The 14,448-nt window shown below is 36.4% G+C and overlaps 1 protein-coding gene across 7 annotated transcripts in view; it reads left to right on the plus strand.

The window, feature by feature from the left end:
- GULP1 (GULP PTB domain containing engulfment adaptor 1) overlaps positions 1-14,448 on the plus strand; it is a 150,509-nt gene that overhangs the window by 47,220 nt on the left and 88,841 nt on the right. For 2 of the 7 annotated variants that reach the window (XM_083842931.1, XM_083842936.1), the window contains exon 1: positions 3,834-3,954. The exons of 4 other annotated variants lie outside the window; for them this stretch is intronic. The gene's annotated coding sequence lies outside the window, so the exon portion shown is untranslated. Of the gene's footprint in view, positions 1-3,833; positions 3,955-8,382; positions 8,522-14,448 lie in introns of those variants that run through there. One more of the 7 variants, XM_083842933.1, reaches the window with a different exon arrangement.

Below are 14,448 nucleotides of genomic sequence, written 5' to 3' on the forward strand. Positions count from 1 at the left end.
TCTTTAATAGTGCAGATTTGCAGCAGAAACAAAAATATGTTGATGCAAAAGATGAAATTACTAGCGCTTTTTTTTTTTCTTATTTTTTCCTAAGGTAAAACACAAGAAATAGAGCATTAGTGTGAGAGTATGGCATTTGCTTATTGAGTTTGGTACTGTCATGATGACGAAATGGTACAGGATATATTTCACATTAGATCAAAGAAAAAACCTTTGTACATTGTAACTCTTGAACATACACTCTGACACAAATAACCTTCAGTATTTATTATTTTGGTTCTCCTGCAGAGGGTTGATAGAAGCAAATGAAATAGGCGAGCATGACATATTGCATAATTAATAAAATAGAGATGTATTTTGTTTAGCAGAATAACAAGGCAGTAAAATTACAACATTGTGGTGCAGTGTACGGTCTATTAGAAAATATTTCTGATATGTTAGCACTCAAATTTTATTCTACTGGTATACTCTATCATTAGTCTGGTACTTTGGGGGTCTTTTGTTGAACTTAGCATACCAAGTTACAGGAAAAGCAAGAAGACAGAAGGGATTCTTGTTAATTATACAAAGAAGCAACCGGTAGCAAGTGAGAAGCATTTTCAGATTGTTCTCTTATTTTTTTGGGTCGTGTATTGCTTTTTAAAAGACTTTTTGATTGTTCCTTAACTAGAGGTTTATAGGAAAAACAAGGGAGGCAATTGTGAAATGATTCTGCCAAATTGTTGACTTAAAAACAAACAACAAAAAAATAAAACAATGAATGTGGTATACCCAAAGTATAAATCAGCAGGTCTGAAGGACATAACCAGTTATTATTAGAGGATATAATTAATGAACTTACTGAACCATTTGTAATGATTTTGAAATAGATAGGTAAGTGAGGCTACAGCAACCTGCTAGATTAAATGAATTGGAATATTAGTATTCAAAGATAAGTTTTCTTTCGTAGATCTGGCTTTAGTACCTAGCAGCACAAATAGAATAAGTAAGTGCCTGATACAAAGTCTTGAAGCCTTTTTTGCTTCTGCTGTTCCCCTTCTTGACTAGGAAAAGAATATCAACAAAAACAGTCTTTATTTAAAATAAAAAATAGGTAAGAATCGAGATCTGGATTTGAGTGATGATGTGCCTAGCTTTCAGTAGAGACCCTCAGAAGTTGAAGTTTAATAGGTTTAATAGGAGTTTAACCTTCTTAGTAATTTGAGACCACAGTGAAAAACTTCAGAACTTCACTTTCATAAATATCAAGTTCATGTGTGATGGTAGAAAATCTTTGTGATGACGCTGTATATATATATACACATATATATAAATTTCAGACAGTCATTCAGTATCAACTGTCATCTGTTTTATTGAAGTTCCTATTTTGTGTTTCTATGAATATGTAAGGAAGAGCTAATGGTAAGAACTGTAAGAATTGGTAAGAATTGTGTTTGATAAGAAAGGGAATTATAAATCATTATTCTTACCATAACAGAATATTGTAGTAGTCTTGAATATAACAACCCATCTGCTGAGTAAACCCTGTCAAATCTACTTCCATTGCAATGCATTCTGAATTTCTACTTGAATGAAATAAGGAGAGACAGACAAGGGAAAGGAGAATATATGAAAACAAATAGTTTGATAGAAAAGATAAAGCAAACCAAAACCCAAATAACTTATTTTGAATAAGAGTATGAGGGAGAGAACTAGGAAGAAAGCTGCTTCATCCTTGAGAAATGGTTGAAAGTAAGTGAAACCAGAGAAAGCTTCTTAAAGAGGCTTGGGTGAAGGTTGTCATCCACATAAAATAGCTGAATCACTGAAAGGACTAAAAAAACTAGAAGTTCGGGATCTTCAAAAGCATCCTTTGGCTTATTTTCTTTTTCATACCTCAATTGACAATTTCACTTTGAAGCATATGAACCTTATTTGCTGTATATTGTTTCTATCCAAAGATAGCTCTGGTATGTCACCAAGTGCGAGGCATGGTGCTTCACTGGAGGCACAATTAGCTGACTTCACGCCACATATAGGTGTCCTCAAGGCCTGTTATCTCCAACAGGCTGCAAAGAGCTAATAGCAGGGTAGTAACCAGTGTAAACCTGCTCTTTATTACCTCCAAGTAGGTTTTTAGTTCTTACTCAAAGCCAAAATAAGTTGCTGGGGCTGGGCCTGGTGGTGTCAAGTGGCCGAACATGGCAAGGCCTTTCCCGCCTTAGCAACCAACAACACGGGCCTTCAAGAAAGGCTGAGCTGAGTCACCGGTGGAAATGGCTGCTGCTATCCTGTTGAGTTATATTACAAAAGGTGTTTTATTATCATTATTTTTATTTATTTGTATATTGTATCACCTATTTATTCGTTGTAGTGGAGTGAGTAATTATTTTTGTTGGGCTCTGTGCCATAGTTGAAAAGCCTTTGACATTTGTGTTTCTTGAATTTGCAATTGAAAAGAGATCCTCAAAGCCTTGAATGCAAGAGCTTTGATGTTCTTGAAAAGTGACTTAACAGCAAATAAATAAGTAAAATGTAATGATAAATCAGAGGGTGTTGTCAAATAAGGTGCTGGAGGCATTGGCTTCTGCTCTGGTTTGCTGCCTTCACTAATGACAAGAAAAAAGGAAAGCAATTAATTTGACTGATTCAGGTGCAAATAAGTTGAGAACTAATGAGAAAACAGTGACAATTAGCAGAAGACGAGGTACAGGGTGGGGAAGGACAGCACCATATGATGATGAGTATTTTCTTCTTGGGTAAGAAAGCAACCATGTCAGGGAAAGAGGAATGAAGCAGAGAAATAAGAAATGACATGAGTTTGCATTTCTAAAGAAGACCAGTTTTTACATTAAGGCAGCATAAGACAGACTAATGAAAGTCATGCCTGCATAGAAGATCATGATCATTTCATGCTTCAGAGGAGTGCATTTCATGCATCCTTAGCTGCTTGGGTAATAATTCTTGGTATTGATATCTCAATACCTGAAAGTTGTTAGCAGATCTGAGAGGACTGAAGGGAATAGTGTAACTGAACAGCTCAGAGTGAGTCATCAGAAATACCAAGAGGAAAATTTGTATGGCAGATTCAAATGTTTAGTTAAGATGGTAAGAATATTTTTAAAATCCTCCGTAAGTACCTTAAAATGGAGAACAGCATGGAGTGAAGGCCAGGCAGGTTACTTAGGAGGGCCACGTGCTGTGTGCTTCTCTGGTAATGCCAGATACAGGAAGCAAGAGCAGACTTCCTTGGCACCTGTTTTTGTAGGAGAGTGGATTGAGTTTTCATGTGTTGAAAGAAGATATGGTACCATTCCTAAAGATGAACTTCCTAGCGTCTGTAGGAGTGCAGTTCGCTCTCTCTCTCTCTCTCTCTCTTTCTTACGATAAGATTACCCATCAACTTTTCCTTAAAGGATTTTGGTCTACTGATGCATGCCTTGCATGTCTTATGTTTGGTGGAATTCAGTTAATAAATGATCATGCTATTGTTCTGTGTGTTAAACGGTGCTTTTGTTAGTGTAGGACGGTTGTGGATAAGGAAATTATGGGAATATAATTGGAATCAGAATTCCTATCTGAAGATATGCTTCTATTGCTGATTTAGGTCTTTCCAGCAGAATGCCACTAAAAACATAGTGGAAATAATGTGAAATAATGCCTGGTTGGTTAGGATGAAAGGCTGAAAGGCTCTTGTTCTGACTTTTTTCCAAAATAAATAATGTGAAATAATGGAAATAGTGTGAAGTAATTTCCATTAATCTGATAGCACTACATTTCAAGAAAATACTTTCTATGCTTTTATAAAACACCAGTTCACTACTAATATGTTTTATTTTTTATTTTTATTCTAATACATGAGAAACTATAAAGCACCAGTGACAAAGGTTCAAAAATGTTGACAAATAAGTGATTTCTTCCACATGAGAGTAACTGTCTGCTCTATTCCTTGGCAAGAAATTTGAATGTGGAAGGGTAAGCTGTTTCAGTGGTTGCTGTTAACTACTTTATATTAAGTAATATGCTAATATTTGAACTCTTTTGGTTAAGTGGTTGGGGTTTTTTATATAAGACTGTGGAATTCAGGTAAGATTTTTTTTTTTTCTTTTAAAGAACTGTTAACAAAGCCAGATGGCTAAGTTTATAGACTTTGGAAGTTATGGAGGTGCTCAAGTCCACTTTTATTATCAAACAGTACTCTTATTATGGTCAGCCACTGAGTGTGTGGCAGGTCCAAGGTGTTGATTTAAAGCTCTGGCAGACGAAGCTACTGCATTTCAGTAACCATGCTGCTGAGAGACAGTTTGCCTGTTGGCATGACTATTAAAAATTGACTTTTCCTCTTTTTGCACTTTTTTTTTTAAATGTCCCTCCCTTCTCCATGCCTGATAACTCAGCACTTACATTGGAAGCACTGCTGCAGCATCCCTGTTTCTCTTCTCTTTACTGTAGAGAGAAAGGCTTACTTGGATAAACGAAAGGCAGCAGATGTGAGGTTTCCGTTGACTTACTGGGGGGGAAAAAAAAGGCAAAACTCAGTAACTTAGTGTTATGGATGAGGGAGGTGGCTGTGTTATATTTGTCTAAAATATTAAATAATAAAGCTGAATGTTTTGTAAGTGTGGGTAAGGAACTAGGAGCCTTTGGAGAACTGAATGTTTTATTTAGCAAGTTTGTACCCAACTTTTGTTTTTCAGACATCTGTTGATAAACACTTGTTTAGCAATCTAAACATTGACAAAAATTTTCTTTTGGCTTGCTTATTTTAGTTGCAGCAATGTGCTTTAAAGCAAGTGTATATTGCTTCATTTGATTATAAATCCAAAAATCCACTCAAGTCCCTCTGAGAAAGTGTAGAGCTTAAGCCAGATTAGGCTGAGTCAGTCTGCTGCTTTCCCAGAGGCCACCTTTAAGCACAAAGATGGCTATTGCTATGATACTGCAGCCTCCTAAAAATGCTCCCTTATTTTCATTACTTCTCAAAAAGAAATTGCTAATTTACATTTCCTATCTGACCTCCCTTGTGGATCTTGATGTCCTCAACATTAGGTGTATGCAAATACTAACTAAGTTTCAGTGAAAAGCTCCATGGATTTGGAATTACTGCCATGGTGGCATGTTGTAGGATGATGAAGGATGACTTTAGTTATTACTGTTTTTCCAGAAGTCAATGTGTGTGTGTTTATGATTTAATTTTGGTATTTCCGCAACGAACCTCAGACAGGTCATCTGATTCTCATTTCCTGGTTGGTTGGGACGAAAGGCTGAAAGGCTCTTGTTCTGCCTTTTTTTCCAAAATAAAACAGAAGAGATATAAATCCTTAGCTTTCTTCCTTAGACTGTTTCACTACTTGGCAAGAGTTTGTTGTTGAAATATCTTTCTCCCAGGGCAGATGGGAGCTGAGACAAAAAAAATAAAATATAATAATCATAATAAAAAATCTACACTTGTCAGTTGCGAAAGCATCTTGTAGCCTGGGAACAAATGGAAGGAGATTAGATATTTTTTACTTTATTTTATTTTTCTGACGACAACACCTCAAAATCTCTCCCATGCATGCACAGGATTCTCCTTTTATCTCTGCACTTGAAAAAGACTAATGGGTCTCCCCTTCCAAAATGGGGCAAAGCAAAGCCAGACCCATTGCAGACAAATATCCTTCATAGGACTGATTTCCTATCCGAAACAGAGTCACTTTGTAGAAGTAGATCTACTTGAAACTGATTTATTGAAGATGCTTAGATTCTTGTGTAGCTTTTGCTGATTTGCAGCAGGCTTACGCAGTATGTGGACTTTTGGATTTTAAAGGCAAAGCTGTTTTTATATGGAAAGTCCTTTAATTTTAGGAACGTTGACTCCTTGGACTTGTAAAGGTATGTGTAGACTTAGTATCCATCCTTTATTGTAATTAAAGGAAGAATGTAGCATTGCAGTTACAGCAGAAATTACATGGAATATCCATACACTTGCACAGAGAAATCTTTACTACCAGGCTTAATCAGTGACATTACCAAAATCTGATGTTGACTGATAACAGAATCTAAAAACTCCAAAATTGTGAAGGAGTTGTAACTTCACTGTAGTGAAGTCGAAAGAAATGTTTCAACATTCCTATTTATTTAGCACAAGTTTAACATTTCTTTTTATTACAGCTCTAATGTACTGCAGTAGCAAATGGTGGGAGATTCTAGTATGCACGACCTGGTTCAGCTGGATAACACCATTGATTTTTATTTTTTTTCCAGTGCCTCTGGTTTAGTTAATTGTAACTCCATTTTCTGTTTCTTGATTAGCTCGGTGGTAAGCTGTCATTACAGCATTCAACTCCCTAAGGACATGATCTATAAGACAGATCTTTCCAGTGGAGGGTCATGATTTAGCTAATTTACACATAATTTAAACAGCAGTTGGCCTAATACCCTGAAGTGGAATTTGAGATGCTTGAAGTCCAAGAGCATAATGCCATAAATTAGTGTTTAGGTTAAGTGCTCTTTAGAGACCTGCATGAGGAGCCAGTGGGACAAATAATGCCTCTCGTGTTCTTTTTTCAATAGGCAGGTGGAGTTCACATCTCAGGAAGGATTAAGATGACAGTCGAATTTAATACAGAATTGCCATTTCATATTTCATTGGAAAGGCTTTGTTTCATCCAAGTTGCCATAATATTTGTTTTTCCAGACTTTGTATTTGCCCATACACTTTAATGGCCCATTCAAATAAATTAGCATAGTAAAAATGTCGTCTTGTGTTTAGAGCAAACTAATTAACTTTGACTTTTCCAGTTCATGGAATGTTTTGCATTCATGCAAATGTTTTGCATTTTGTGTAAGCTTAGTGCTGAGACTTTTAGTTACTTAATTTTTATAAGATACTGAGAATTTGTTCATGTATTGGCATCTAAATGGTTTTGCCAAGCTGAGCTGATATCTCTGTGTTTAGGGAATACAGCAAGTTCCTGTGTACTGGTAAAGACCTGACTATGTACTTGGTGGTGTTGGCTATGATCTCTTTATTTAAAGCTCTGTTTTCTCTCCACTATTTCTGCCTGGCTGCTACTGTACCACACACTGGGTCTCTTCTTCCCTTTCTAAGCAGCTGGGCTGGTATCATCACTGCTTTTTTTTGGTTGGCTCTATTGCCTCTGGTACCCTTGTGGTATGGTTCAAGTTGCAAAATTGCTTCTAGGTGTGCTTCGTGGTATTCCCTTGAGCTACTTCTTAGCACCTATATTACAGACATCCTCCTGCCATTTGGGAGAGAGTCACTCCTTTTTAGAGGATCATTAAACTTTTCTGAAATTGTACAGGTGGTGAAGATTCTGCCATATTTCTAATTAATTTTTTCTTTATAGACCATTATCCTTTTTTAATCTTGCTTCTAGGTTATATGATTTTTATTTTTAGTTCAGCATTAGGCTTTAGCATCTCTGAAAGCATAGCAGTTACATCATTTTAAAGCATTTTTATCTCAAACTTTTTGCAATTTTTAAAAGAAATGGGTGCATTTCTGTGCCTGTTGGCATGATGTATAAGGTCAGACTGTAATTGCCCTTTAGTTTAGGGTACAGTTGAGATATAATTGTAAGTGCTTTATCCCTGTTAATTTAAATAATCGTAATAGCTGAGGACTTGCATATAAAAGGAAGGTGTCCATTGATAGCAAGATCTGCCCTGTCTTTAAGAAGTGTTAACACTGCAGAAGCTATTTGATATAGTTGATCAAGATTTTGGGTGCCCTACTGCATTGGTTACTCCATTCTCTGCAATTTACTTAACTAACAGAATAATCTGGTTGACTTTGTGCATGATACAAGGAATGAAGTGATGTCCCACCTGATCACTCACACTTGCTTTCCAGCATGACAGCTCAGCATCTAATCCTTTCTCATTCATGAAATGCCTTAAACTGCAAGTTCAGATTTGATATTCAGGGCCAGAACCTTCGGCCATTTCCTGAGTTTCAGTTTGAACTTCCTTACAGTGACATGATACATATTTGTCAGGTCAATTTAACTTTCCATGTGTCCCTTTCACCTCTCTCTGTTTTCTTCCTTGTCATTGTTATTAACTTACATTATTAACTTACATCCTTCTAATTAAACCTGTGTCTTCATGCTCTATGAAATGATTTATGCTATCGCCGCAGTTTGGCATTGCTTGTAATTAATACACCTTATTCAGTGGTTTTGGTTTCCTGTGGTTCAAGAATACACTCCCTGCTTGCTACTTTTTGCTTACGTATAGACTAGTGCAATAGAAAACCATTCTGGTGGCCTTTGGAAATGTTGTGTTAGTAACGACTAAAGTAGTATTATAATGAGTGACGTAATATTCTGCTGTGTGTATTGAGTTGTACTTTGAATGTTTTTTTTGTTCTTCATGCTTATCTTGCTCTGCTGTCAGATAAAGTAGCAAGACAGAAATGGAGGTGGTAGAAGAGGTCTGTAGCATCAAAATGTTTGGAAATCATCATTAGATGGGATATTCTGGGATGGCAGGGACAGGAGGAAAAGAAAGATCCCCTCTGCATCCTGAACTCCAGGTAATTTTGGAAAAGGAAGGTTATGTTATGTGCCTTCCATCTTTCCTTTATGCTTCTTTCAACTGCTTTAAAAAGATATAAAATTAGAAAAAAAAAAACATACCTCTATTGTTTGTAATTGTAAGCAATGGATGCTTACTTCTGTGCTAAGCATGGCAATGTAAGCAACTTCTCAGCACCTGAGCTTAGCTGCCCTTTGGCTGTGGTATAGAACTTGATCTGGGAAAAGAAACTAACAGGTCAGAACTCCATGAGAACTCTTGTTCTAGTTTGTGTTTTATCTTTGCCTGATAACTAAATTCAGCAAAAATCAAGTACTAAGGAAATACTAGGGATGCTTTATGCCTTAGTGCAGACTTTTCCTGAAGGCAATTGATAAAGGTAGTTGTTACTTAAAACATGCATCAGTGCAAAGGAACACACTTTCTATTCAAAATAAATTAAAAAAAAAAAAAATGAAAGAGGATGTGATGGGTCCTTACAACCTGTCCGAGATGCAGCTATATCAGCAGCCTGGCTTCTACATTTTAGCTGGGTTGAACTCCTGTAGTGTTTACATCTGGGTAGTTCCTAAAAGTATAGCAAGCTGACCCATTCCACTGTAAATTTTCTGTAGTTAACAACAGCCACTGTATAGGTTTCACAACAATGCCATTCATAATTACAGAAGTACCTATATCTTTATCAACCCTGGCTTTATCATCTCATTAGTCTGCTTTGGGGTTTTAGATTTCTGAGTATTCTCAGCACTTAAAGAGCTTTGTGTGCATGGGAAGGAGAGAGAGAGAAAGCTGAACTAGAGAAATTTCTGCTGACTTGACAGGGAACTCTGTGTAAGAAAGCTTTGGGTTTGGGAAACCTTCTGTTTACTGGCAAATCCTGGCTTTTCTCCTTACCGGGGTGTAATTTATTCTAGTATGTCTTCTTTTGAGGAGCAATAATAAGTTGGGGGAACACAACTCTAGTTGTTCTGATCTTTAGCTGATGAATTCGTAGAGTAAGGAATGTGTATCCACCCCAATAAAAGGTTGGTTGGTTGGGAAAGCAAATGACACAAAGTGAAATGTGTCTTTAATTAGCATTCTGATCAAAGTGCCAGACATTAAAAACGAATCGAGGTATTTCATATTACCAGAAAGGGGATCATGAAGCTAGTTTAAGTTAGTGAGCTAGCTTTCATTTCTGGTGCCAGGGATATGACTGCTATAGCCAAGAACTTTATATCTGTTAGGTCATTGCAAAGAATTAATGGCTATTTTACTGCCTGCTCTTTTTAGGGTGAGTGAAAGGTGCCAGATAACCATTAAGCGCTTAGAGGTGTAAATACGCAGGTGTTAGGTGTATGAAAATTTCAGCCAGTATTGGAGAGGGAATGTAATCACAAGTAATCCCTTTTTTTCCAAGTCAGCATATACTTGCACATAAATTTGTCAAATGAATCCATGAAGGTTATGACTGTGTGTTTGCACTGCTCGCCTCTTTTTCAAGTCTAGTTCTGCTACTGTTGTGTTCAAAAGCACGAGCTTATGAGATTGGAGCTGGTTAGTCACGCTGTCTGTAGTACTGCACTGGTGTTGTAACTGCCCAGTTCTGCACTTTGAAGTAAGTGAGGCAGAGAGATTGAAAATTGTAGAAGTCTCTTGCGTGTATGTGAATTTTCTCTCTCTAAAAACTACCTGGGCTGTAGAAGAATGAGAAGCTGCAATAATTCTGTTGAGAATAACTTGGACTTTGATTCATACCTGTTATTTCAACTTGTAGTTCGTATCTGAAGCAATTGAGCAACATTCCGGTATTTGAACATTCATCCTTTTAGTTTTGACAGTACAGAGCCAACTAACTTGATCATGGTGTTTGTGTGTTGAGAAACCATTTTAGGATTTTGTTGAGTAAATCATTGTATAAATGCAGGAGATCTTAAAGTGCTTACAGGTAAGGTCTGGCGGATTCAGATGCGTGACTTCAGAGAACATCCCTAGCTGCCCTCCTTGTGCTTTATGGCCCAGACTGCAGAGCAGGATGTACCTGGGGTTCAGCTACACTAGCTTTGTTTGATGCAGTAGCTCAAACCAACTTCCATCATCAGTTTTAGGTAATATACTGCGATACAGTTAGGTTTCTTAACTTACTATAATACTGATAACCAGAAGGCCACCAAAGCTATAGATTAGTGCCGAGTAATTTTTGCCGTGTTTGCAAGTGGCAGTCCTGGGGATGTGGAGTGTTAATAGGACTTCCATAGCATGAATTTAGAAATAATAATTGGTTTTGTCATTCTGTAGCTGTATGTAGTAGTGATGGCGCACTGCCTGCATCTAGGTTGCTTTGCTTGGCCTGTCATCAGGAAAATCTAGCTGTTTCTGCATGCTCTGTTTCCAAGTTGCTTAATCTGTGTTTAGTTGACTGTGCTCATGAAGGCCATACTTGAGAGAAGAAAAAAAAAGAAGAAAGAAAATGATTAATGGTCATGGTTATACACACAGTTATTTTTTCTTCTTTTGTAATTTGCACATAAAAAAAAAAAAAGGAAAAGGAAACTAGCACAAACATAACTGTGTATTCAGTTGATGTTATAAATGTTGATTGCTATGGCATAGGGTTTTCATTAGATGAAAAATATGATCTATTACAAGTCCTTTGTATGATTTCTGGGTAAAGAAAATGATTAGGTTAGATAATAGAAGGTCTTTTGAAGTGGTTCCCAAAAATGCTGTCAGCAACCTGAATACATGTAATATGTGCTGAAAGCAAACAAGCAAAAAAAAAAAAAATTAGTGGGTTTTGTTACTGCATTTGTGATTCTTGCTCTTTCAACAAGCAAGCAACAACTATTGCTTGAACTGGGTTTGTAAGACATGCCCATGTCTGTAGTTTGCCCATTAGATGTCTAAATGCTGACTTGGGCTAATCATATTCTGTCATTGAAAGTCCTCTTCAGAGTGGTTTGCTTCCCTTCTTTACTTATCTACCAAAAAAGAAAAAAAAAATTACAGAGGTTTACTTTTCTTCCTGGGTAAACAGGTGAATCAAAGTATCAGAGGTCAGCTTGGATGGTTTTCTGAGACAACTCAATAGCATGTTTTATCCTTTGTAGCAGAGATGCAGACAGAGAAGTTGCCCAGCCCTGCTCCATCCACCCCTCAGTCATTTTTTGAAAAACAAAACAAACCTGATCACCAAATTTCAGTACTTTTGAATCGTGGTAAAGTCTTAAATGACAAACCAGTCAGTCCATCTGTGGTAAACAGCCCAGTGGCTTTACACTTACTTGTTAGGTAATTTCATTTTTTATCTGAAACCTGTTACGTGATACTTGAAATTGAAGACGACTTTCCTCTAAACTTCCATATGCCATCTGTTGCTGCTTCCTATTTTCTTTTATAAATCACTTTAAGATCTCTCTCCCTAAATATATAATTCTTAATATGAAAGCTTTTGTATTGCTTATTTCCTCTCAGAGTGAAAAGAGCAATTGTGTTTGTATTTGGTTCACTCCTCAGATAGGGAAGGAATTACATTTGACATCTCTGTGGTTATGTATATAGCATGCAAACGTGTAGTGTTCTTGTTAAGAATCAAGGTACTGTATTGTAATTCATTTTCTATTTATTCTTTGTTTATATATGTTTTTTTATGTTTATAAATCACTGCCTGGAATTCAATTCCAGAGTTGGAAGATTTACAGGCTTGTTTATCATGTAATCTAATTTAGCAGGCTGCTTGATGCTGGCCTTTTACAGTCACTTGAACTATAGAAATGTTCTTTTTTTCTCCTTGTTTGGATTACTTGTAATAAGTTTCTTCCTTTTCATCCTCACCTTTAATTGTGCTATACCACAGAAGTGGGAAGGCTGGAGCTGCCCAAAGTGTAATCAATGTCTTATGTGCATTATAAGTGGCATTTCCATGGTTCTGTATCCTACTTTCCTCATTTTATTAACTTTTTTACTTGTTCCTGGAATGGAAGTACAAACACCAACTAGACTTATGAATGTCTGAAAAATAATATGAGGCAAGGTTAGGGTGTTGCTTCACCTGGATATCATCTAGGCTGTAAATGACAGCCTAGGTCATCATATTTTGAGGGGGTTTATGTACATCTGTACAGCTCAAAAACTCGGTACGTGATTAGCCATTAAAAAATAAAAACTTAATTAGCTCACTAGACACACATAGCGGTTAACAGCTCTGTTTTAGATTTTTAAGTGAAAAGTGGAATTCCAGATGGAGAGGAAAAATCTGAATGAATGTAATTGAGTCTTTCTAGATTTTAAACATAATCCACTTTGACAGGAACACTTACATTTTGGTCTATTTAAAAAAAAAAAAAAAAAAGGAATGAAAGTCAGTCCTTGATAACCATATAGGTCATGTTTCAGTGATGTAAAATAAGAGAAAATCAAAGCTCAGCTATGAAATATTACTGGTTTTAACAGTTTTTGTTTTTTTTTTTAGAAATGGTTAAAGGCTCTCTACGAAGTTTTTAGCACCTCAAATATAACTATCCTTAAAGAAATGTTTACAATCAGAAAATGGAGATTAACATACCACTTTTTAAAATTCATTTTTTAACTTTCATCTCCAGTAGCAGCAAGCAGGGCTTTTCTCAGTCCCTCTTCTACATGCTGCTTTCATCTCCTTCCTTTTCAAGAAAGTTTCATTTTCCTGGGTGAATTGAATCCTTCTTGCAGACTTATTGCTGTGAACTTGACTCTTAGTGTTTTGTTATAATGTGTTTACTTTGCCATACTGGGCTATTAATATGTAAGTGTTATAAAAAGTGTATCTGGTTGACTGCCCCTCTGCTTTTAGCAGGCAGTACTGGGGCGCTGGGTGCTGTATTATGAATATCTAGGAAGAGTCCTCTTCTACCTGTGAATAAATGACACGGCTCAGTGCTTTGCGATTTTTTATTAGGAAGATGCTGTATATTTTGTGACTTGTCATTCACACTGTATTTCAATAGACTCCTGATAAATGGTGTTAATCTAAAACTGCCAGTCTTACGATTTTGTTTTATTCCTCCCCCCCCACCATGTTGTTCAAAATTAAAACTAGTGTTTGTTTGCATATGCTTCTACGCTTCTGTGATGGTTTGATGTGGGTGTTCTGCACATGGGCATGCTCCATGTTGCTGTTATCAACGTGCCCTCTCAAAGCACAGAGCATATTTCCAGGAATATTGTTCCTACCACTCAATTCTGTATATTTTTTACGTATCTGTTTAAATGCCTTTTCCCCACTGTGTTTGAACCTTTACAGGTAAATGGCAGGAGAAATGAGTTCTCCAGAGCATCAGTCTTTACTCAGCCATTTAAAAAATGCAGCTCTGAAGTGTAAAGTTAGTGGATTGTTACTACGTGACTAAAAGAAGGTGTCAAATACTATGACAATGGCGGCTGTGTGGATATTTAAGATAAGCTGGTAGCCAAGACACATGAATTCCATTGTGCTTGTAAAAGTCATAGAGCTTAGACAAATGATTGAGGTGTTATTGCAGTTTAGTGAATCTCTGTTCATGAGATAAGCAGTATTAATTGTGCATATATTTGTTATCATGACAAAAACGAGATAAAACACTGCATTTTACCCTTGAGCGAAAGTAGTAATTTGTTAGTGTTTCAACTTGGTCACATAACTTAAAAGACAAATTTAACAGCAAGTTTATGTATCTATATCCATATATGAAATTTATTTATAAAATATATATATTATTTCTTTGATTTGAGGAGTTATATCCCAGATTCTAAACTGATGAAACTGACTTTGCACTTGAAAATATCATGAAACTGAGTTGTTAGACTGCTTGGATTGCACTAAATTCCAGCATTGAGTTTAGTAGTGGATATCACAACATTTGAAGCATGTTCTTGGCCTTTGCGGTGATAATTTATGCTCAAATTTTGATGCTACTCATAGGTATCTTT

The sequence above is a fragment of the Anser anser genome, assembly GCF_964211835.1.
Source record: "Anser anser genome assembly, chromosome: 6".
Taxonomy (NCBI): domain Eukaryota; kingdom Metazoa; phylum Chordata; class Aves; order Anseriformes; family Anatidae; genus Anser; species Anser anser.